The sequence below is a fragment of the Paroedura picta genome, chromosome 7 (genome assembly GCF_049243985.1).
Source record: "Paroedura picta isolate Pp20150507F chromosome 7, Ppicta_v3.0, whole genome shotgun sequence".
Taxonomy (NCBI): Eukaryota; Metazoa; Chordata; class Lepidosauria; order Squamata; family Gekkonidae; genus Paroedura; species Paroedura picta.
This window is the reverse complement of record NC_135375.1, coordinates 44,577,077-44,598,803: the sequence shown is the minus strand read 5'-3', so window position 1 is coordinate 44,598,803 and position 21,727 is coordinate 44,577,077. Positions and strand designations below refer to the sequence as shown.

Sequence of the window (21,727 nt, the reverse complement as noted above, 5' to 3'; positions counted from 1 at the left end):
CTCTTCTGGCTTGAGTGTGACACACGAGCGATGATGGCACTAATAGCTTATTGACCAGCTCGGAGTGAGTGGTCCGAAAAGCATCATTTAATCGCAGCAGAATAGCAATTCTTGCTACAGAACAAAGGTCAATAACTAAACTCATACTCTGGAACTCAACACCCTCGGCAAATAAGTACAAAACAAAATATAATAGATCTGCTCTATTATGCCTAGATACTTTGATAAAAACACTCCCATTATACTTCCTATATAATAAGAGTTATTAAAGCCAATCGTTTTCATTCAACTTCTCAATAAAGCTCAATGTTTTCAACAGGAGCTGCACAATGAGAAAGAAGCTTATCAAAACCAAGCTCCCTAAAAGAACTGCTTGTGATTATTGTAGTCCCAGTGTGCAATGCAGGAAATACAAGGGAGACCTGAGTGTTAGAAAACAGGCCACGTTTCTACTGATCTGTAAACCTGTACCTATTTGAATGACTCCATATACCACTAAAAAAATAAAACGATCCATTCTTATAGCCCAACCCAGACATGAGTCACATTTTCTTGCTGGCAAAGGCACTGCCTGCCTTTGGAATAGGCTGGCCAAACATAGGTTGAAAAATTCCTGGAGGTTTGAAGGCAGAACTTGGGGAGGGAGGAGTTTGGGGAGAGGACAGATTTCAGCAGGGGTATGGAGTATTGGAGGGCTTCACCTTCCAAAACCGGCATGCCAGATTAGAAATCCGCACTCCTAACCAGTACACCAAACATCAAAAGATTCAACAATTTTTGTCAGTAACAATTTTTTTTAAATCTTGTGGACAGATTAATTAAATAACTAATAAAGATTCTAGTTCTTAATTTTCCTGTTTCTATAATGGAGGAGAGATTTCCCATCCTGTGCTGCCACCACTTTCCTGATTTCCTGTGAATAAACAATTTATTTAAAACATTTTAATGTCATCTTTCCACTCAATCAGTGTCTCCAAGATGGTGAAAATAAAACGTTAAAAGATTTGAGCAATTAACATTTTCAATTAAAATTATAAAATAGTTCAACAAGAAACCAGTAGAGGGAGACAGATGAACTTTCCTGGGGAGGAAGTCCTGAAGTGTTGATGCTATAACCCCAAAAGCCTTTTCTTGGGTTACTACCAATCTAGGCTCAGATGGTAAGGGCAAACAAAGCAGGACCTTCAGAGTGAATGGTAGGTTCATAAGGGAGGAGATGGTCCTTAAGGTTTGTTGGGTTTGGGTGTACAAGGCTTTAAAGGTCAATATCAGCACCATGGATTGAGCCAGTAATTATCTAGAGGCCTGTGTACATGGATTGATAAGGTTCTTGGAACCTATTCTAATCAACACAGTACTGCAGCATTTTGTATCAGCAATAACTTCCAGGCAATATTCAAGGGCAGCCCATGTATATGTGCTTCCATTCAATTGCCAATCTGTGCTTCCAGTGCAAGTAGAAGACAGATGTTAGGGACCTAATCTGGGCCAGGATGTTTCAATTCCTTCATTTTTGGCAGTGCAAATCCCATTAACATCCTGAACCAGGTGGCCAATGCTGAGTTTCCTAGCCTTATTCTCTAAGGAGTTATGCCTACCCAAACAGACAGTCTTAACTTCTACAGCAAACAGCATGGAGGCATCTGAAAAATTACATGGGCCAAGATATTCCAGTTCCATTTGTTGGGGGGGGGGGCACTGCAACACCCAAGGTCATCCTGAAGCTGTTGGCCAGGTTTTAAATGGCTAGCTTTGTTTTCTGGTGAGATATGCTTGCCGCAAAGCGACAGATAGACGCCTCCATTCATTATTACAGTTAAGGTAAGTTTGTCCAAAATTATCATGCAACATAGCTTTTGATTCCCACATGTTTTGAGTCCAGTGGGGACATCACACCCAGTCCTCTGAGGTAAAATTCCAGTCAAGCACACTGATTTTTTTTTGGGGGGGGGCAATTAAAACCTACTTTTTCCCAGGGTTGACAGACAAGGTAGAAAATAACTGCCCTTGAGCTAAAATGGAATAATAGGTTTCTTAAGTCTGGAATCTTGGGGTGTATAATGGAAGAGCTGACACAACAGTAATGAGCAATAGTGAATGGTGGCATTGTAATAATTGGCAGCTTGGAATGACCAAAGCCATTTACCTGAATTATTTATGCAAAAAACTGACAGGAATTTCATAAGAGCAAATAAGCAGAGTCCAGAGGGGGCCATTTACATGATGCAATCACCCGTCTGATTGACTGGAGAGCCACATCTGCAGATGATGCTTTAAATGCCCATGGGATGGGTTTATTCATGACAGGCACACACCTATTGTTGTACTCTCATCAATGCTTGATTATTCGGCCATCATCTGGGTCTCACTTATTGCAGCAAGTGATCTTACATTAATAAGAGTGATTCAGTGCATTTTATTATAAAATCAGCAGCATGTATATGTGAAGGATCCTATTAGACTAGGAAATTATCTTTTTTTCTTTATCACAATAGACTTATCTTGAGTGACATTGTCACTCTTCTCTCAAGGGGAACATCCACATTTTCATCGGCTGAAAAGGCTCAAGCCTCCTAAATAGGAATCCAATTTTACACCCCAGCCATGCAGCCTGTAATAGGTGGAGGAAATAGAATTTGATGCAAAACTAAAATGGGTGCACAATTTTATTCAAAGCGCTTCAGCAAGTTGATTAGGAGGGAAGCAAAACAGTTACTGCTGTGTTTGCTGCTGGACAATTTTCGTTACCATCATTGATGTCTCAGTTTTTCCCACTGCTTGGTTGTTTTGCTGTCTGGTTGACACAACACAGAATCACCATCACAGTTTTAAACCAGGGGATGACAGAATATGGTATGAAATGTAAAGCTTCTCCTTAGGCCTTCTGGTAGACAGACATTTGGGAATGAAGAAAGCATTCACTGCCTTAATGGTGGAAGTGATTTTCAGAAGTTTGCTGGAGGACATTTGAAGCAGTTTGTTCTGATATATCAGTGTGATTATTGTAAATGTTTAAGTTTATCTAACATGAGCTTAAAAAAAAATTCCTACCCTTTGCTCAACTATCTTTTAATTAATTTATTTGTATTTATAAATTTGATATATAGGCCACCCATCCCACAGGGGGTTTAGGGCAGCCAACAAAGACAAACAAAAATAATAACATAAAAAACTAATGACACCTTAATTTAAAAAGACAAACTTGACAGTCCATAGGTAAATTGCTTAAGGGTTGTGGTAGTAGACTAGTAGGCACACAATGGAAGGTGCCTATCATCAACCATAAGCCTTGTGGAACAACTCCGTTTTATAGGCCCTGCAAAATGGTAAAAATTGTCACAGGGCCCAGGTCTCTGCTGACAGAGTGTTCCACCAGGGCTAATTCTGCACTTACTTTGTTTTTCCCATTGTGGATCCTGCTGAATTCAAATTAATTTGAACTCGGGTCTTCCTTTATCCCCTCCACAATTGAAACAGAAAGTGTTATGTACTTGATTAGGGAAGCTCAGAATGGGGCAGGGAGCCAAGTGTAGGAGGAGCCTCTTCCTTTCTTTTCTTGAACAATGGGGAGGGGGGGAAGAGGATTGGAGACAGCAGAGGAAGGGGGAATAAATCCAAGAGGCAAATCTCTGCTGAGAGAAGTTAGGGCTTCTGGAGCGCAGTCACTTTAAGACAAGCCTTGCAACTGGGAACCAGGAAGTCTTTGGACTGATGCCCTGGCCAATCAGGGAAGACAGCTTTGCTGCCAGGCATAGAGAAGGGAGTTAATTCGAAAAAAGGAAAAATCTGCACACTTACTGATGTTGGGTTTTCAAATATTGAGGATTATATCCACTTCTGGATATTGCAGGGGAAAGGTAGGGTCACTCAGGATCGATCATGCATGTTGCAGAGGGAAAATTTAAAGTGCCCAAAATCAAAATGGAAAACGATTCCGTGTAGATGGGAGGGATTCATTCGAGCTGGGAGTGGGTAAAAAGCCCTGTGCAGAATGCACCCAGGTTGGGGCCAGGGCTGAAAAGGACCTGGCCCTGGTTGATGATAAGTGTGCTTGTTTTAGGAAGTTTGTGGCTTAACAGAATAAAGCGCATATGAGGGTACATTTAATATTGACTGGCAGGAGGGCATTTTGGCTAGAATAAGATGTGACACCACTAGTTGGCATTAAACATGGCCACAGCTTTATTATCTCCCCACTGGAGGGTTAGCACCACATGAGAGAGGGAGCCTGACCTAACAGTCAGCGGACTGCACTGAAATCACTTGAGTCCAGAGGCGCCCTGGGGGCCTGCACCATTCCCAGCCAGGAGAGCAGTTCCCCGTGCCTATTGGATTCTGCCACTAAGGGACCTATTGGGAGGGGCCAATGGATGTGAACCTCATTTGGCTGCCTTCTAAGCTACCTGGCAAATGAGCCCCTGGCCTCCCTGCCGGTCAACAGCACTTATTTATGTAACACCTCTTAGGGAGCCCCTGAACCCCAGGGAGTCCAATAGCAACCAGACTCCCTGCTAGCAGGCTAAATCCCATGCAAACCAGCAACTGTGACAAATTGTTTACAATGTCTGAAACATCAGGCTCAACAAGAAGAACCCCATTACACAATCAAATTCCTGAGTGGGTGGGAGGGAAGCTGTTCCTTCGGTGTCTGTTGCCCAAGAGGCAGAGCCCACACACATGGTCCTTTTTATAGGCACCGTGGGCTTGCATCATGCCTTGACATGCGCATGCTGCTGGCATGCAGTGTGCACCACACAAGATGGCCCCTGAGACTGTAGTGTCCCTCTGCAGCCAACCCTCCTTGGCATCAACCAGCAGCCCAGCTGAGTCATGGCTATAACTGTAAACATAGGTACTCTGGGTCTCAAACCTTTGAAATGGCTGATATAAGAGAGATATCTGTTTTGCTGCCACATAATTTATTATTATTTTTACAACTAGAACATAACAAAATCAGCAAGGAGTTGGTAAAAAGAGTCCAAAAAGAGTCCAAAATGCAGAATGAGCTACTCCAGAAAGGGTTTGATTCAAGTCTCCCATCTATTCCAGGCAAATGACCAAACTGTTAGTGTTAACTATCCAATGAGCAGAAAGCTTTTCTGCAAGCACGTGGGCCCTTTAATGTATATTCTTCCAGATTGGAACCTTCATTGATTTAATATATAATATTTGATCTTTGAATAATTTTTCATGGGGAAAACACTGTATATGTTTTTCCTCAGCACTGGCTTCACGAGATGTGTTCTCCGGACTAGGTTTTCCACTATTTACTCTGGAATATACTTCCCACATCTTCGTACTGACTTCTGTTCTCTTGGAACACATGGCCTTTTCAAACATGTCTCATAGAATTGATTGCCAAAGAAGTGTGAAGGGTTCCAATTAATTGCTGTTATGATATTTTTAAAAAGATTGTCTGGGCATCTGGAGCACAAGGTGAGGATCTTTCATCACCCATTAAAGTTTTACATGCTTGTAAGGAAATCAGCACTTAATTTGCTGACATGGTTGAATCAGAAAAGTCTTGTTTTGGGAACCAACCCCGTTAAATGTGACATGGCCTCTGTTGGCTTACAAGCAAATATGAAAAAAAAAAAGAATTCCTGCTAGGAAGCTGAGAATGTAAGCATTTGTTGATAATACAAATCTATATAGAGTCTGATGGAAAACAGATCTTTCATACCCCAATCTTAAAGCTAGTCTGCAATGTGTTTTGGATGGCAGCTAAGTTCCGTGATGGTTGTCTGGGGTGGGGGCAGCATCCACATCCCCACACTTACCTGTCAGTCACCGGGGGAGGGGGGGGGAGGAATGGCAAAACTCCAGGCAGTGTGGGGTGGTTGTCATTGCTGCCAGGGCATCCCTTGCTCAGTGCAGGAGGGAAGTATACATACCCTCCTCCCTTGAGCTGTAGTGGAGTGCAGAGGAAGCAGACAAAGGTGGCAGGGAGGAAATGGTAATCAGGAACACTGGCAGTGTCTGTTTGCCAGCAAGGAAGGGAGGCTGGGGGCTGGGCAAGCAGACTCACCCCATGCTGAGGGTAAAGCAGGAGGGCTTATCCATATCTCATTTATTTGTAGCCTGCCTTTCTCACTGGGCCTTGTGGGAGGTTCCCTCTGCTGACGGAGCTTTGGAGGCATCTGAGAAATATGGTTGCTTCCCTATGGACCAAAGAATATGTGTTTGCAGAAGGGGATCTGAATGCCCATCTACAGAGCTGCTGTTAAAGTCATTGTAGATGCTGTGAAGGTGTGCCCAATATGTATCAGTGTGACAGGCTGAGATGCTCTTATCCTCTCCTGTCCTTATTAAGTGCTGAAACATCTGCATCCCTCCACAACTGTTTTGGTGCTCGAAAAAAGATGAGACAGGGGGACAAAAGCACCATGCTGTGGATCCAATCAGGACTGGGCCTTCACAGCATTTAAAAATGGTGGTGGTGGTGGTGTCCTTGTGGCAGCCTCAAAAGTGCCATCACATCTAGTTTGGCCCATGCCATGTTCCAATTAGATGATCAGATGACAGCCCATCACCTGTCTGATCAAATGACAGTGTATGATTTGAATGTTTGCCAAACAAGTTTGCATCCCCCCAAAAACTGAACATGTACAAAGTGCTGATCCAAGCAGATTAGGAGCCATTAAGTCAGAACGACTTAGTCTAAGCACTAAAACAAAACTGAAGGGTAGCATGTTTTAAAAACTGCATTGATTTATGACTGATTTAGTTCTCAGTGGCTGCATTCACCAAGTAAGCTGCCAAACCCCCCTCCTTGAATTTTTTGGCAAACCAATGTTCGGTAGCCTCCTTTCTACTTTTTTTAAACAGCTGAATTAGTTGCTGTGCGTATTGGGCTATTTGTTATTTGGGACAACAAAATTGATCATAAAACACTTCATTACTGCATTTGGATAATTTTGTCATTCTACTCAGAACAATCTTTCAAAGAGGTTTATAACTGGTTAAAAAAATTAAAAATAAAACAAATAAATACTAGAAAGAGCCAATATACAGACCCCTAAAGACACTCTTGTGGGGTTCCTTCAGAACGTGATTCTCTCCCCCATGCTATTTAACATCTTTATTTACCCTCTGGCCCTGCTGGTACAGAGTTTTGGGCTGAGTTGTCATCAATATGCAGATGAGACCCAGCTTTATCTCCTCATGAACAGCCTCCCGGACCCCCCCCCCCCCCCGAACCATTTGCCAGATGTTTGGAAGCGGCGATTGAATGATCTGAGAAAAGTCATCTGAAAATCAACCCCTCCAAGACTGAAGTCCTATGGCTAGGAGGTAGGGGGATGGGCCAGGAAGCATGATTACTCATGGCAGGGACGCAACGCACAACCACATCGCAGGCCAGGAATCTGGGTGTGACCATTGATGCCTCTCTCTATGGAGTCTCAGGTCAAGAAGGCATTTTTCCTTCTTCACCAAGCACCCTACCTGTCTCCTGAACACCTGGCCACAGTGATCCATGTGACCTCCAGAATAGATTTCTGTGACTTGCTCTATGCGGGCCTGCTCTTGTCCTTGATCTGGGGACTCCGACTGGTACAAAATGGCCTTATGCTCTGTGGGTGACAATTTACTTGGGATTGGGTTGTCATCAGTAAAATCAGTCCCTCTCCCCACCCTAACCCTAAAATAGTGATATATTTTAAATTTGAAAAAAAAACTTTCCCCCTTTCTTTGCAGAGATATGAGGCAAAACTGACTTAGTCCGTATTGGGAATTCGGAGAAACTGGTTAACATATCATTACAATGGTATATTGATATACCGATATTTTAGTGTCTTTAAAAAAATAATCTAGCCATGATATCAATATATCATCATTAACATGCACAAAAATTAAAAAGGGGTATATGCACTATGACACCACTAATGATACCCTCTCTCGAAAATTGTGAGCCACAGATTTATGTTGTATTAAGAAGAAATACCTTGGCCAAACAAAGAGTTCTCACATTTTTAATCAAAAATCTCTAGCCATGCACTTCATAGTGGATACTGCATAAAACCTATTTAAATGGGATCTGTCATTCTTCAGCTTCTTCTTCTTGTTTTTGCAAGTCCCCCCCCCCTTCTTGTTTAATGTCCTGGACAATTCCAGCAAACTGCTAAGCCTCACTTTTGTCAGTTCTTTATGTTTGTGCAGGGCAGAGAACATTTTCTTTTATGGCATATTCTGTATTTCCTTGTTGACTTGGGCAAATCTAGGAGCTATAAATCAGCACAGTAGTCTGTATGCTTCAGTGCAGGCCCTGTCAAAAGAGTGAGCAGGTCATCCCTCGAAAACAAATGAAGAATGACCCTTCCCAGTGAGACTAATCTATATGTATCCTAACCAAGGTTTCACACCCTACAGAACATCAAAGCTTCCCAAAGAGAAGATGTCAGTTTGGGGATTAAGAACAAGCACGTGTTGCCTTTGATTTTACCCAAGAGTCACTGCTTACAGAAGCCAATTTTAACACCTGTGCTAGAATGAAAATCAGTCTAGGGACCTAATGGACCTGCTCAGCTGTACACTTTGAAGTCGTTGTTTTTTTCTCGGTGGTGCCTTTTTATGGGGAACCAGGAATTATAAATGAAAGTCTACAAATGGCATAATACTGCTGCCCTGGGATAAAATTACAAAGAACCAGTATGGGGTTCCTCATCCATCCCAATGAATACAGTCACTGAAAATGGCAGACTAAAGGTTATTGACTGTAAAAGATCAAAATCCTGTACTTGTCTTTTTAATTCTCCAGCATACTCCACAGACTAGATAGCTGCTCTGGTGCATTTTACCATTGCTAGAGCTTGTCAAAAAATAAAAGTTAAACATTCAAAATGTACACATTCATATCATTGACAGAAATTGTTAGTCTAAGCCTGTACCCACACTTCATTGGATAATTGAATATATAGTCTATGCCTTTTCTCTGAGAAAGCATGCTTTGCTCTAGAGCAATGCTCATGCATGGATTTTCCTGTGTGGAAAAGGCAATCCACTTTGCAAATAACTGCTGTAATGCAATGATAACTCAGAATTTCTATTGAATGAATTCAGTCACTGCGGAAAGGATTTAGAAGAGGCCTGAGAAGATGGCAAAGGGCCTCACAGGTAATAAGGAAGTCAGAAATCTACTAGTCAAGATGGCCCCCAGTGTTTTTTGCTATCTGTTTTATCTAGCTGTAGTGCTGTATTAAATACATTTGATAGTCAAGATGGAACATGAAGAGTGCCCATCCTCATCAGTAAATACATCAGATATGAACTAAGATATTCTGATATTCTGAAGTAGTTGGAAAACAGTGGGGGTACAAAAAAAGGGAGGAAAGGGTTACACAACATTATTGCTTTTGTGGATGACAATAATGTAATACAAAATATATACAATATTATAATTTTAAGGTTGTTGTTGTTGTTATGTGCGAAGTCGTGTCCGACCCATCGCGACCCCATGGACAATGATCCTCCAGGCCTTCCTGTCCTCTACCATTCCCCGGAGTCCATTTAAGTTTGCACCTACTGCTTCAGTGACTCCATCCATCCATCTCATTCTCTGTCGTCCCCTTCTTCTTTTGCCCTCGATCTCTCCCAGCATTAGGCTCTTCTCCAGGGAGTCCTTCCTTCTCAAATTTTAAGGTATTATCTATGAAATACAATAGTTATTTATCTTGGGGTACAATTGTATTCATCATTTAAGTTTTATATTTCAAACTTCATAATTAATCTTTTTTTTACTACAACACTAGTTTAATCACTACTACTTATTCCACATGACATATTTTTGCCAATGCTACATATTCATTAGAATCTCTAATAGCTTAAGTAGTATATCAGGGTATAAATAAAATACTTTTATATAATATCAAGGGCCCATTTGTATTTGAGAAATTACATTAGGAACTGATTTTAATTTGGCAAACTTTTACTTACATAGTTATCAATTCCCAATCCATATGCACCTTTGAATGAACTCTGATAGTTTAAGAATCTGTATATTTGGAAGTCAGCAGCACAGCATTCTATGGATCTTATTCCAAGCTAAGTTTGAAAGGATCACTGCATTGAACATAAACGAGAAAAGAATTCATTGAAGAAACAAATAATGTCTTTGCACTTAAAGCTGGCAAAATCTATTTGCTGATGTTTGATTTTATTCCATTAAATGTACTGGTGAAAACCGGGAAGAAAGTTCAAACTTTTTAATTTTAAAAATAAAATTACTCCTAGATTTCCCCCCTAAGTCATTATTTTTTTCTGATCAATTCCTAAAGGATTTTCATAGCTATGTGGTCATAGCCTGATTTCTCACTTTTAGATTTATTTTACTTATTTATTACGTTTTTATACACCCCTCTCTTGTGGTTAAAGGTAGTTTAGATAATAGATTCCATTATCACTTCTTGGCCTTTTGGCTAAGATCTAGTGTGTGACAATTTCCTCATGAGGAATATGTTCCTGGGCAGCCTAGTGAATGTTGGCAGCTTTTAGAGCCCCCTCCACATGATGTCTTCTGCATCCCGAGGTTGTCCAATAGCAGGGTCAAGTTTTGGCCTTTTTTAACTCGCAATTTAAGGAATTGTCAAAACTGGATTTACATCCCTAAATCACATGTCCCATTGGTGAGCAACCAGTGATCATCCAGGAATAAGAGTCCCAAATACTGTGCCATAGTTGCTCATAGCAGTTGGTTGAAACTGGTTTAATGTGAACTTCTATATGGAACAGTTTAAACTTTTAGATTTAAAAACCTGAACAAATGTTCACATGGCTCAGCTGAAGAATGCAATTGTTCTAATGATATGATAGCCAAGATTCCCGGTACAGAACCACTCCTTGAATCAGTCATATTATGGGAAGTGGTTCTGTGGATAAGTCCACATCCTGCAGAGTCTATTTTAAAATTCTCATTGATTTTACTAGAACAGGATCTCATCCTTAGATAAACAGATAGTACAGGTCTTCAGATACCACTGCCCAGCTTCTCAAACCATGAACATTAAATTTGCTTCCAGAACTAATATTATTATTGTTTCTGCAGATCGGTTTCCACAGTTGGTACTGAAGAACTGTTTACAGTTTAAATTAAACTTTGACCTTCCATTTTGGGTACACTGCCAATCTAAATATTTCCACAGGAAGTAGGAATCCATGTTACACAGACAAGCTGCAACTTCTCCCTGGATCAGTCCACTGGCACATACAGTACTATTGTTGAATGCATTGAAAGTGCTTTCAAATGCTATAATCTGTTTTCTGTTTATTAGCACTGCTTCTGAAAAGAAAGACAAAACCCAGTTAAATAACCTTCAGGAGTCTTTTAAAAGTATTTGTTATTTTAATAATTTGATTTATTACTCACTGCTCCCAACAAGCTGGTTTGTGGCGAGTTACAGTAGTAAATCCCACAATAAAATATAAAAACATACCCATTCAAACATGAAAATGCAGTCCTCATCCCCCCTTCTCAACAACCTCCCCAAGTACCTCAGGGAGCAGTGTCTATGGGAGCAGTGTCTATGGGAGCAGTGTCTATGGGAGCTGTCATCTGTCTATGGGAGCCAGATGACACTGCCAAGCTGGGGCAGGGCCTCTGATCTCTTTTACCCTGGTCTCAACCAAATGCCAGGAAAAGCTTTGTCTTGCAGGCCCTGCAGAACTGTAAAAGCTCCATCAGGGCCCTCAGCTCTTCCAGTACCTCATTCTGCCAGGTCAGGGCAAGAACCAAGAAGGCCCTAGCTCTGGTCAAGGCCAAGTGCACCTCTCATGTGCTAGGGACTACCAACAGATTAGCACATGCAAAGCGCAAGGCCCTGCAGGGGGCTTAAGGCAACAGGCAGTCCCTCAGATATGTGGGGACCAGACCATGAATGGCCTTAAAGGTTAACACCAAAACCTTGAACCTGATCTGGAATGCAACTGGCAACCAATGAGCTATCTCAGCACCGGCTGTATATGGGTCTTCCAAGGTGTACAGTGAGGACCAACAGCTGCATTCTGTACCAGCTATAATTTCTGGGTCAATGACAAGGGCAGGCCTGTATAAAGCGAGTTACAGAAATCAATCCTGGAGATGACCATTGCATGGATCACTGAAACTAGGTGCTCTGGGGCCAGAGAGGGATTTGTGGATTAAAAACATAGAGCAGATGACACTCCTTGATACTGAGTCACACCTGGGTTCATGTTGTTTGTCATCTCTGATAATAGCTCTAGAGTTCAGGAAAGGTGATTGATTGAAAGGAAAGGTGAGGTCTTGCTCAACACCTGGCACCAAACAGTGGCCCGGGAAGGAACACAGCCGCCATTGAAGAGGTGGCATGGCTGGGCTAGGCAGGGTGGCGCTCTGAGCCGAGTGCAGGCTGGGCATGTGTGGCACAGGCGTACTGGGTCAGTGAAGGGAGGGGGAGCTTGCTCTCAGCCTCTTCTCTCCCGGCCAGCACAGCACACAGCTCCCACCCTCCCACCTCAAGGGAAACAGGGTTCCGCTTCCGTGAGACAGACAGCACATGACGTTGATAGTTTCTGAGAATGTTTATATAAGTAATTGTCGCAGCTGGCAGGGACAAGGGGATGGAGGCTAAATAAGGATGGAAAACAAAAAGGGAAGGAGTTGACTTCCTTAAAGGGGATGCTTCAGTTAGAGGCATCAACTTAAAAAGGGGCCAACCCGGCTGGGTAGTCCCAAAGAAGTAGAAACAGGTAAGCTGGAGTGGGCGGAAGGAGGTCCATGCCTCCTGAAGCATTTCAGCCTTACCTAGTATGGCATACCCTGCAGCAAGGGATCCCGTGGCTTGGCAGGGTGCTATATGGGGATTAAGGGTCAGATGACCCCAAGAATAATTAGACCCCTTCTCCCCATGTTAGCCAACACCCCGTTGTTGTTGTTAAAATAGTTAAAATAAAAGTTGTGGCCTGTTTGCCAACTGAAAGTTGGTGTGAACGTCATCCTTTGCCTGGTACTCCACGCCTGCAAGTCAAAGCTCCTTTAGGTGGAGATGTTAGGGACTGAACCCCCCTGGACTCTCCTGTTTGTAAAGGAAATATATATACACAGCAGTTTGGAATATTTTGATTCATGGGAGCAGTGAGGACTTATTTCAGCAGAAGCCACCTCAATTTTTCTTTCTATAAAAGAGTTTATAGGAAGTTTTCCAGTTTCAGTAAGTTCAGTGATATAATTGCCCATGTGCTCAGCTTAGCTCAAAAGCAACACTTCTGCTTTGGAGTAAGCCCCACTGTGTGTAGTCCGGTTTATTTTTAAGTAAAGTTGCATAACTGACCAAACACCTCAGGCATGGCATTTTTCAGTATGACCAGCTCCTCAAGTGATGTAGCATGACCAACAAACACCCATTTGTGAACTGACCCTTATAAGGCCCTAACTAGATGTGATAGCAGTGTCATTCATGTATTAGCACCTTTTACCTATAATGGGTAAGCTCGGTGAAAGGTAAACAATAACAACTGTACATCAGAGAATGCTGCTTGACGTACCTCTCCTCAGTCTTTTATATCCCAAATACTGTTCTCTCATCCTGGCTCCAATACTAGGAATGAAGAAAAATGCTTGGAACAATATACAAGAGGAGGTTTCAGGTTATATCTCCCATTTGCTGTGAAAGAAAGATTCTCCACTTGATACATAAATCGGACAGATGCACGGGGGAGGGGGCGGGAAAAAGATGCATCAAATATACAGTAGAGTCAAGCAGGCTGAGGGAATTTGCTAGTATAAATGGGAAACTGAGGTAGCAGGTTATACATGGTTTCTGACTGTATTCCTGGATGGATTGCCTCTGCTTCTTTTCTCCTTATTTAAAACACTGCTGTGAAAACATTTGTAATAAAATTCTTAGTATCTGTGCTGGGAATAAAATTCAGATTGCTTGATTGTTCACATATTTTCTATTCTTCAAAAATGTATCTTTCTATTGATAGGATTATTAAATGCTAGAAATCTTTTTTTTTAGTGTTTTATACATCTAATGCTGAGTGATTGTGCAATTTGATGATTGTGCAATACATGAGAGCCAGCGAAGTGTAGTGGTTAGGAGTGGCAGCTTCTAATCTGGTGAGCTGGGTTTGATTCCCTGCTCCTCCACATGCAGCCAGCTCCATGACCTTGGGCTCACCATGGCCCTGATAGTGCCAGTCCTGACCAAGCAGTCCTGTCAGAAGTTCTCTCAGCCTCACCTACCTCACAGTGTGTCTGTTGTGAGGAGAGGAAGGGAAGCCACTTTGAGACTGCTTTGGATAGTGAAAAGCAGGGTATAGAAAACCAACTCTTCTTTTTCATATAGTCAGTGCTTTGAGGTTAATCAACAACAGGCCAAATGTTGATGTCTCTTCCTTTTTTGTCTTTTATTCTTTATGTAAGCACCTCCTGCAGCATACACTCTCATGCTCAGAAGCTAAGTGAAAAGGACAAACCAACCAGTTATCTATCTGGAATAGTCAGTCACTCAAATGCATTTCAACACTCATTATGAGTACTAACCATGCAACGATGTTACCATCTCAGAGAACCAGTGAACAATATCCTAAATATTAATAGACTGAAATAAATTCAGAGGATGAAACAGTTCATTCTTTAAAAATCATGTGGCGTCAAGGTCATATTCCAGGAAATATCTCCGGTTCCTAAACTGAAACATATTTTAGCACGTATTTTATCAATAGTTTCCACTCTTTTTATAATCTATTGTTAGAAATTGACTGTTTTAAAAAGAAATGGTACAGTAGCCTCCCTATTAAGTCTTTTCCTTTAAGACTATCTTCAGTAAAGAACACCACTACTTATGTTGACCTCAAACTGAACTTCATTCTAAACATTCTCTTTAAAATGCTGTTATACTCAGCAGGTTTGCTTCCCAAGCAAATGACAGCGAGACGGAGATAGGAGTTTTTAAAAATTGCCCGTGCTGGTCCTTTCATTAGCATCTCACTGCTTGGAGAGAGCAAGATGCTTTCAACAGAACTGAAACATGTCATTTGTCAGGCATGTTTTGTCAAGTTATACATGCTAGCAGTGAATGATAAACTCCTTGCAATTATTGTGGGTATAGCAAAGGATAATCTGGAATACACTGGTCAGAATTCAAGAAGGTTAATGCAATAAGCCTTTCAGAAACTTCACCTTCCTCCGAATTTAATTCAGTGGTGGTGACTGATATTAGGAAGGCATTTTGCAAGTCTCTAATCATCAGGTCTATCTATCCTTCAGGTAATATTTAAAATACTGCCCTTTTAACACAAAACACTCACTTTCCTCGGTATGATCAAAAGTAACTCTATCAAGTTGGGTTGAGAGTACTAATTTACAAGACCACTGCACCATTAAAAATTGCAATGAAAAGTTCCATCACAGAAGACTTTTGGTATATAAAATATAATAAATGACCATCAAGTTGTGTTCAGACATCACAAGGAAACATAAATTGGCTTGTAATGAACTCAAACCTGGTTTATTCAAAAATATACTCAATACTTCTCTTTTCTCCTTGCACATGCAGCCCCAGTGTAAGGCTGCCACAACATAAAACTTCCTCAATTAAAAAAAATGATTAAGCTCCAATTTGTTGTGACATTTAAATTAGAGGTTCTAAACCAAGATTATGCCATAATTTAGACTCCTGGTTATTGGGAAAGAAAAACAAACCCAATCCACTGTTAAGGTGTCTGGATACAGATTTCTTAATAAACTGGAATTAGAAGATTCTGTAAACTAGGGAGTCTTCTGCCATAGGTCTGTGAATGACAATGGTGTATCTAGGCTAGAGTATGGCAGATATGATATTTGCCCTGGGCACCATTTGTTGGAGGATACCACTGAGAGATTTCTATTACAGTCAGGAAAATCATCCTTGGATACTGAAAAAAATTATTTTCTTTATATGTATGATTTGTCTTTGATTATCAACCTAGAAAGAGAAAAAAACTCTTTTCTTTGATCGTATCATAGACCAGCTTGCATCAGTGAAAGCAAGGAAGATGCAGTGATAATTTTCATGCAGTGCCATAATTTGTTAATTAAAAGATTAACAAGCTTGACCTTAGCTTTCCCCAAAGTTGGAAGGAATCTGGGAAGTAACGACATGCTGATGTCACCCAGAAGTGAGGTTGGCAAGTTGGGGTCATCAGGGTGTGAACATTTCAATATTTGCCATAAGCATTATTTTCTATAGATACACTTCTGGCGAATGATGGAAGGCAGGAGGCAAACACAGGAAGGAAAGACTAGGAGTGCTTGAAGATCTGAGCTACTTCGCATAATGAATAAATCCTGGTTTGAGTTGCCTAAATGCAAACCATGTGACATGTTCAATAAGGTATGTATTTTCTTTTTGTGAAAGCTATTATTCGTGTGAGCATGGCCATAGTGATATGTAGTTGGGTTTCTGTGATCAAGTAGTCTGTAACCTTATTGTCTCTGCCTTCTATCATGTTTTGTTATATTCTACAATAAATTCATAATTCAAGACCCATAATGGCATATATGGAGTGTGAGCATCAGCCTCTCTCTTTCTATGACAAATATTCTATTATGATCCTAGCCTTGGATATAAGATTACCTAAACTTGATTTTATTAAATAAATACCACTAGCTCATGGTTCTCAAAATAGATTTTGGATTCCTTCATCTCTTTGTTTTAGTCCAGTGCATACACACAAACTACATGCTTATATGTAGAATTCATAATGATTTCCAATGTTTTATTAATAATGTAACATTTGAAATAGTCACATGAACTATTTACATACATAGTTATGTGTGTAGGCCCCAACTCATATTAATTGTTCTAAGTGTAATAGCTTAAGGAATGTTCTCCTTGTCTCTGTATGATCTACTTGCCTGTTGGTCATATATTTTCTGCCCTGTAGAGTTTTCCCCCATACATTGATTTTCTGGTAGTTTGTATCGTAATTGTTGGTTTTAGGGGGTTATAGGGGTTTTAGGGGATTGTATTGTTTTACTTTGTAACCTGCCACAAACCGGCTTTGCCGAGAGTAGCTGGTAATAAATCCAAATAATAATAATAATAACAACAGTAATAATAATAAATAGATATGATGCTTAACTTTTAAAATTAATTTTCAAAAATCTGCTTCTGGCATTTACAGAAGCTGAAGGCACATAAGGAGGAACATTTGATGAGGATGTAAGATTAAAATATCTCTGGAGCATATTCAGAAGATATACTTTTGATCTCAACATTTCTATAGAAGCAGAACTGTGTTATGATACTCATTTTAAGCTGTTCAACATTTTTAGTTGTTTTAAAACTCCAGCTCAAAATTGTTAACTTTTATGGTGTGTCATGTTTTATTATGTTTTACTTTGTAAGCTGCCCCTAGCAGGCTTTCTGGAGAGGTGGCATAACATTATGATGATGCCACTCATCCCTGAAGGCTCAGGGCCGTTTACAAATTAAAACCTTACAACTACATCATTATTCATAAAATTTTTAAAAACATTAAAATAATTAAGCGCTAACATAGCCATTAGGGGCATACCTCATTCCAGGGATCCTGTGTATTATTTCAGTGGTGTTCTAATTGGGTAGGTTTTAGGTTAGGGCTAGGGAGGCCAGCAATTCTTGATGGGCCTTGCCCACTTCAACTATAGGCCTGGTATAACATCTCTGTCTTGCACGTCTTGAGAAACAGCTTGAGGTCTTGCAGGATTCTGCTCTCATTTGACAGAGTGTTCCACTAGCCTGGGGCCAGACCCAAAAAGGACCTGGCCCTGGTTGAGGCGAGTTTTATTACTTCATGGCCGAGGACCCTAAGCAGATTCTCATTACTAGGCTGTAGTGCTTTTGCAAGGTCATAGTGGGAGAGGTGGTCCTGAAGATATGAGGGTCCCAGGCTAGTAGATAAGGCTTTCCAGTTTGCCTGCCTTGATGAGCAACTTCCTGCCTCCATGGTTTCTCCCCCCCCCCACTGCCTATTCTTGCAGTGAGAGAAAATGTGTGTGTGTGTGGGGGGGGGGGGTTGATGCTGCACACATGGTGATGTCATTTCTCTAGTGCTCTAGTCATTCTCTCAATCTCTATGGTCTTTACCAAAGATGTTCCCCTTCCCTATACCTGACCTTCAAATGCTCCCATGATTTCCAGGCATAGGCCTTGCACCCCTACAATAGTTGGATGAATGATTGGATAGATGGATCTGTGGTGTCACACAAGAAATTTTCACCCTAAAATCAGTCATGAATAAAAATCTACCTGGAACCAACTACGGGCCACAGACATTTTTAAAGGACAAAATAATGTAGATATGCTTATCATACACACCTGGTTCAATTTAATGTAACTAATGGAAGGTTATCCCAAGCATCTCACAGTGCTGTCCAAGGCAGAACATCAATGGGCATAGAAGATGTAGCTCAGCTTGGCATGGCACTCTTAGAGTCCTGCTGTTTGTCTTGGCAAAAGTTTTATGGGGACGCATTTCCTTTTCATCCTTACTTCATTTAGAATAGAGATCTGTCTTTCTGGCACTTATGACTGGCACTAGATGGCATTTGTTTGATTCATTTCCCTGCTCTGTTGCTCAGGGCCTTTGGGACCGGGGACTACCACATAGTTTGTGCTGTGAACCGAAACTGGAAGCAACCTTCTGAGGGCTCCTTAAAGCTGACGCTGTCCTTTGGATGCCCTGCCATTCAAAACAGAAAAGAACAACTGGAATGTTGCTAAGCGATGTGCCAGCTGATCATTCTTCAGGGGATTCTGGATATATTAGTTTGCTGCACATCCACTAGCACGACTGTGCTAATAAGGAGCCTGATGACAACCAAGGAATCTCCTCTAGAGATTAGGAAGGTAAAATGGTCTACCCCTCCCCCAAATTGTATCGTATCTTCTGTCCACTTATACCAGTTCTTCCAGATTTGCTAGATCTGAGAACACTGTCTTCACCTAAATACCCCCCCCCCCAATCCCTGTAGACCCAATATCTGAGGTTCCCTTTAGTTTCTTATCCTCTGGTCTTGTGAGGATGAAGGGGAGTTGAATTTACGCTGTTTCCTTGAATGTTTTTCTTCAAGCAACAGAAGAAGGGAATTGCTAAGGGAATGAGGGATTAATTCGGATCATTGTTATCATGCAGGCCTGTTCCCACAGACCCTAACAATGCTTTTGAAAGAAACAGAAAACTGTTGGAAGATTCACTCCAATGTCAGTTTATTTATTGAGGCTTTTGCGCCCCACTTTTGTCCCCAGGGAGGATTCAAAGCTGCTTACAAAAACACTGTTTAGTCAAAGATAAAAACACTGCAAATGACACCGTGGGCTGATGATGGATCCACTAGGCCAGCTTATTTGGGGCCACAAGCGCCAAGAGCAAAGGGCCCCTTTTGATTCCTTCCCTTTCTTGCCTTTAGTTCTTCCTCCCCTTTAGTTCTTGTCCATATAACAGTCTTATACAGCTGCCAGAGAGATTCCTCAGTTATCTTCCTTCCCTTCCCCTTCGCTCTCTGTTTTCCTATTCTAGAAGTAAAACATATTATTGTTGTCAGAATGACGGAAATTACTCAGCTGACTTTGATTCAGTGCAATCTTAGTATAGTGGAAAATATATCCCAACATGTATGAACACCATATTTAGACCAGCTCTCACCAAGGCCAAGACCTGTATTTTCTATGACATCCTTTGCTACTTCAACTTGAAACCAATTATATTGACTGTAAGATTCCTTTGCTATGGGGACAGAATCCAGGCATATAATGCTCCAGCTTTCCCTTCTCCAGTTACCAGGAGGGAAGGGGTTTGCTCATGTTGGCAAAGTTTAAATATGCAACAGGGTAAAGCACCAGATTGATTAAAATAATTAAATAGTTGTATGGAGAAGAGAAACAATCTTTGTGAGTAAGAGTGGATAGTCCTAACAGTCTAACTGACTAATGTTCTGGAGGGAAAGCAGCAAGAAATGTACTCAAAGGAGCAGGAAGTCTCCAGCTGAGCCAATCAGGACATGGGAAGAGATTATCTGGAAAAAATGTCAGGATGTTCCTAATCTACATATGCTACCTATACCTTTCATCCAATGCCCCTTGTAGGGTATTCTTATGCTACTAAATGATGCACAGTATAGATCTTTCATTAATCTGCATAACCAAGGAGCTTCTCTGTTTGACTAATAGAGCATCTGAGGCAGGCAGGAGAGAAATGAATTGGTGAAAAGCCTCTTTCAGAAACAACACTTAAAAGATGCTTAAAGCACCAAAGAGTCAGCTCACCATGCAGAGCAAAATCAGTTTTATGGAGTAAATTTACTCTCCAGTGCAGAGATCAGAAAAACCACATTGTATTTAGTGAGTTTTCATCAGCCTTTCCATCATGCAGAAGAGGCCCAGGTCAGATTAATCTTGTTTGACTTGCAAGCTCGCATTTACGCATGACACAAGCTGCCCTTACTCTTGTTGATCTAGGAAATGCCAGTGAGAAGACTGGCAATATAACAGAAGATGGTGTGGGTGTATTTTAAAAAGCTGGGCTGGATCACTGAAAAGCAGGGTAACCATGTTCTCAAATATTTTGCCAATTTTCTGGCATGGAACCCTGAAAAAAAACATGCATGCTACCTCACCAATGGCATGAGTTCTCCTTAAACTCACCAACCCACTATCAATTTCATGGTGTGAATGTGATGAAAGGAAACTAAATATGTCTTGTTCAATCAATAAATGCTACCATTACCTTCCTCCCCCCAACCCCCCCCCCCCCATAATTTCAGAAATGGACTATTTGCTTTAAAAAAGAGAGAAAATGCTTATATCTTCAGAACTTTCCTCACATTTGTTTATCCTTCACCTATCTATGAATTGTTCTGTGATAATTTATTACCTTAAAGCCTTTTACAAATCACCTGTGGGATGTCGAAGTCCACTGTATACCAGCCAAAGTGACAGAACAATGTCACACTGGTTCCAGTTCCTCTGTTTACATGGTTTGAAACTGGAGTAGCAACTTTTTAAATTGTATTAATACTAATTGATGGCAACAGAGGACATTTTCCTTTGCCTCTGAGTCCATGATTCTTAAGCAATTTCTTTCATTGAGTGGAGTTAGTGCATTAAACAGTGTTGCCTCAGGACGAAACTAGACATGATTAAAAACTGTAAATAGCAGCTGATTCAGAGTGGAAGTTCAATTCTTTCTTTCCATACTATTTTTGCTGTTTGAAACTAATCCCCCCCTTCCTGGATGGCCTCACAAATATACAAAGGAAAGATACAAAGGTCTATATTACTTGTCTTTAACACTGGCATTTTTATTCTTTAAAAGGAATACCGTGAATTCGAACAAACTTTGAAGAACAAATGGAGCACTGGGCAGCACAGAACGATTTCTTCGAAGAGTTTAAATAGCCTTGTTTTGTAATCCTTCATCCACTGTGATCTCCAGCTGCACTCAACTCAATCAATGCTTATTAAAAGCTTCTATCGTCTTTTTTGGGATCCAAGTTGATGTAGTCTTTTATGAACTCATGTAGATTTTCACATGAATCCCAATCCCAAGTATAAATAATTTCATTTTGATTTCTCGACATTTCTCCTTAAGGGCATTTTGATGTTGTCTTAATATCCACAGCATTCATAACAAGCCCAATCAGCAGAACTAGGAGCTTCTTGCAGAGGTTTCCTTCCCTTGAGGCACAAAAGAGTGCAGCAATCCTTATCAGTTTATGACAGACACTTCGTTTCTAGACTGCATACAT

At 41.0% G+C, this 21,727-nt stretch overlaps 1 long non-coding RNA gene across 1 annotated transcript in view; it reads left to right on the top strand.

The window, feature by feature from the left end:
• The window catches only part of LOC143841774 (uncharacterized), a 48,293-nt gene extending 26,842 nt beyond the window's left edge, over nucleotides 1–21,451 (top strand). Inside the window, exons 2-4 of the long non-coding RNA XR_013232817.1 lie at nucleotides 16,188–16,331; nucleotides 18,563–18,830; nucleotides 21,295–21,451. This is a non-coding gene — a long non-coding RNA (uncharacterized LOC143841774). The remainder of the gene's footprint in view (nucleotides 1–16,187; nucleotides 16,332–18,562; nucleotides 18,831–21,294) is intronic.
• Nucleotides 21,452–21,727: the final 276 nt, after the last annotated feature.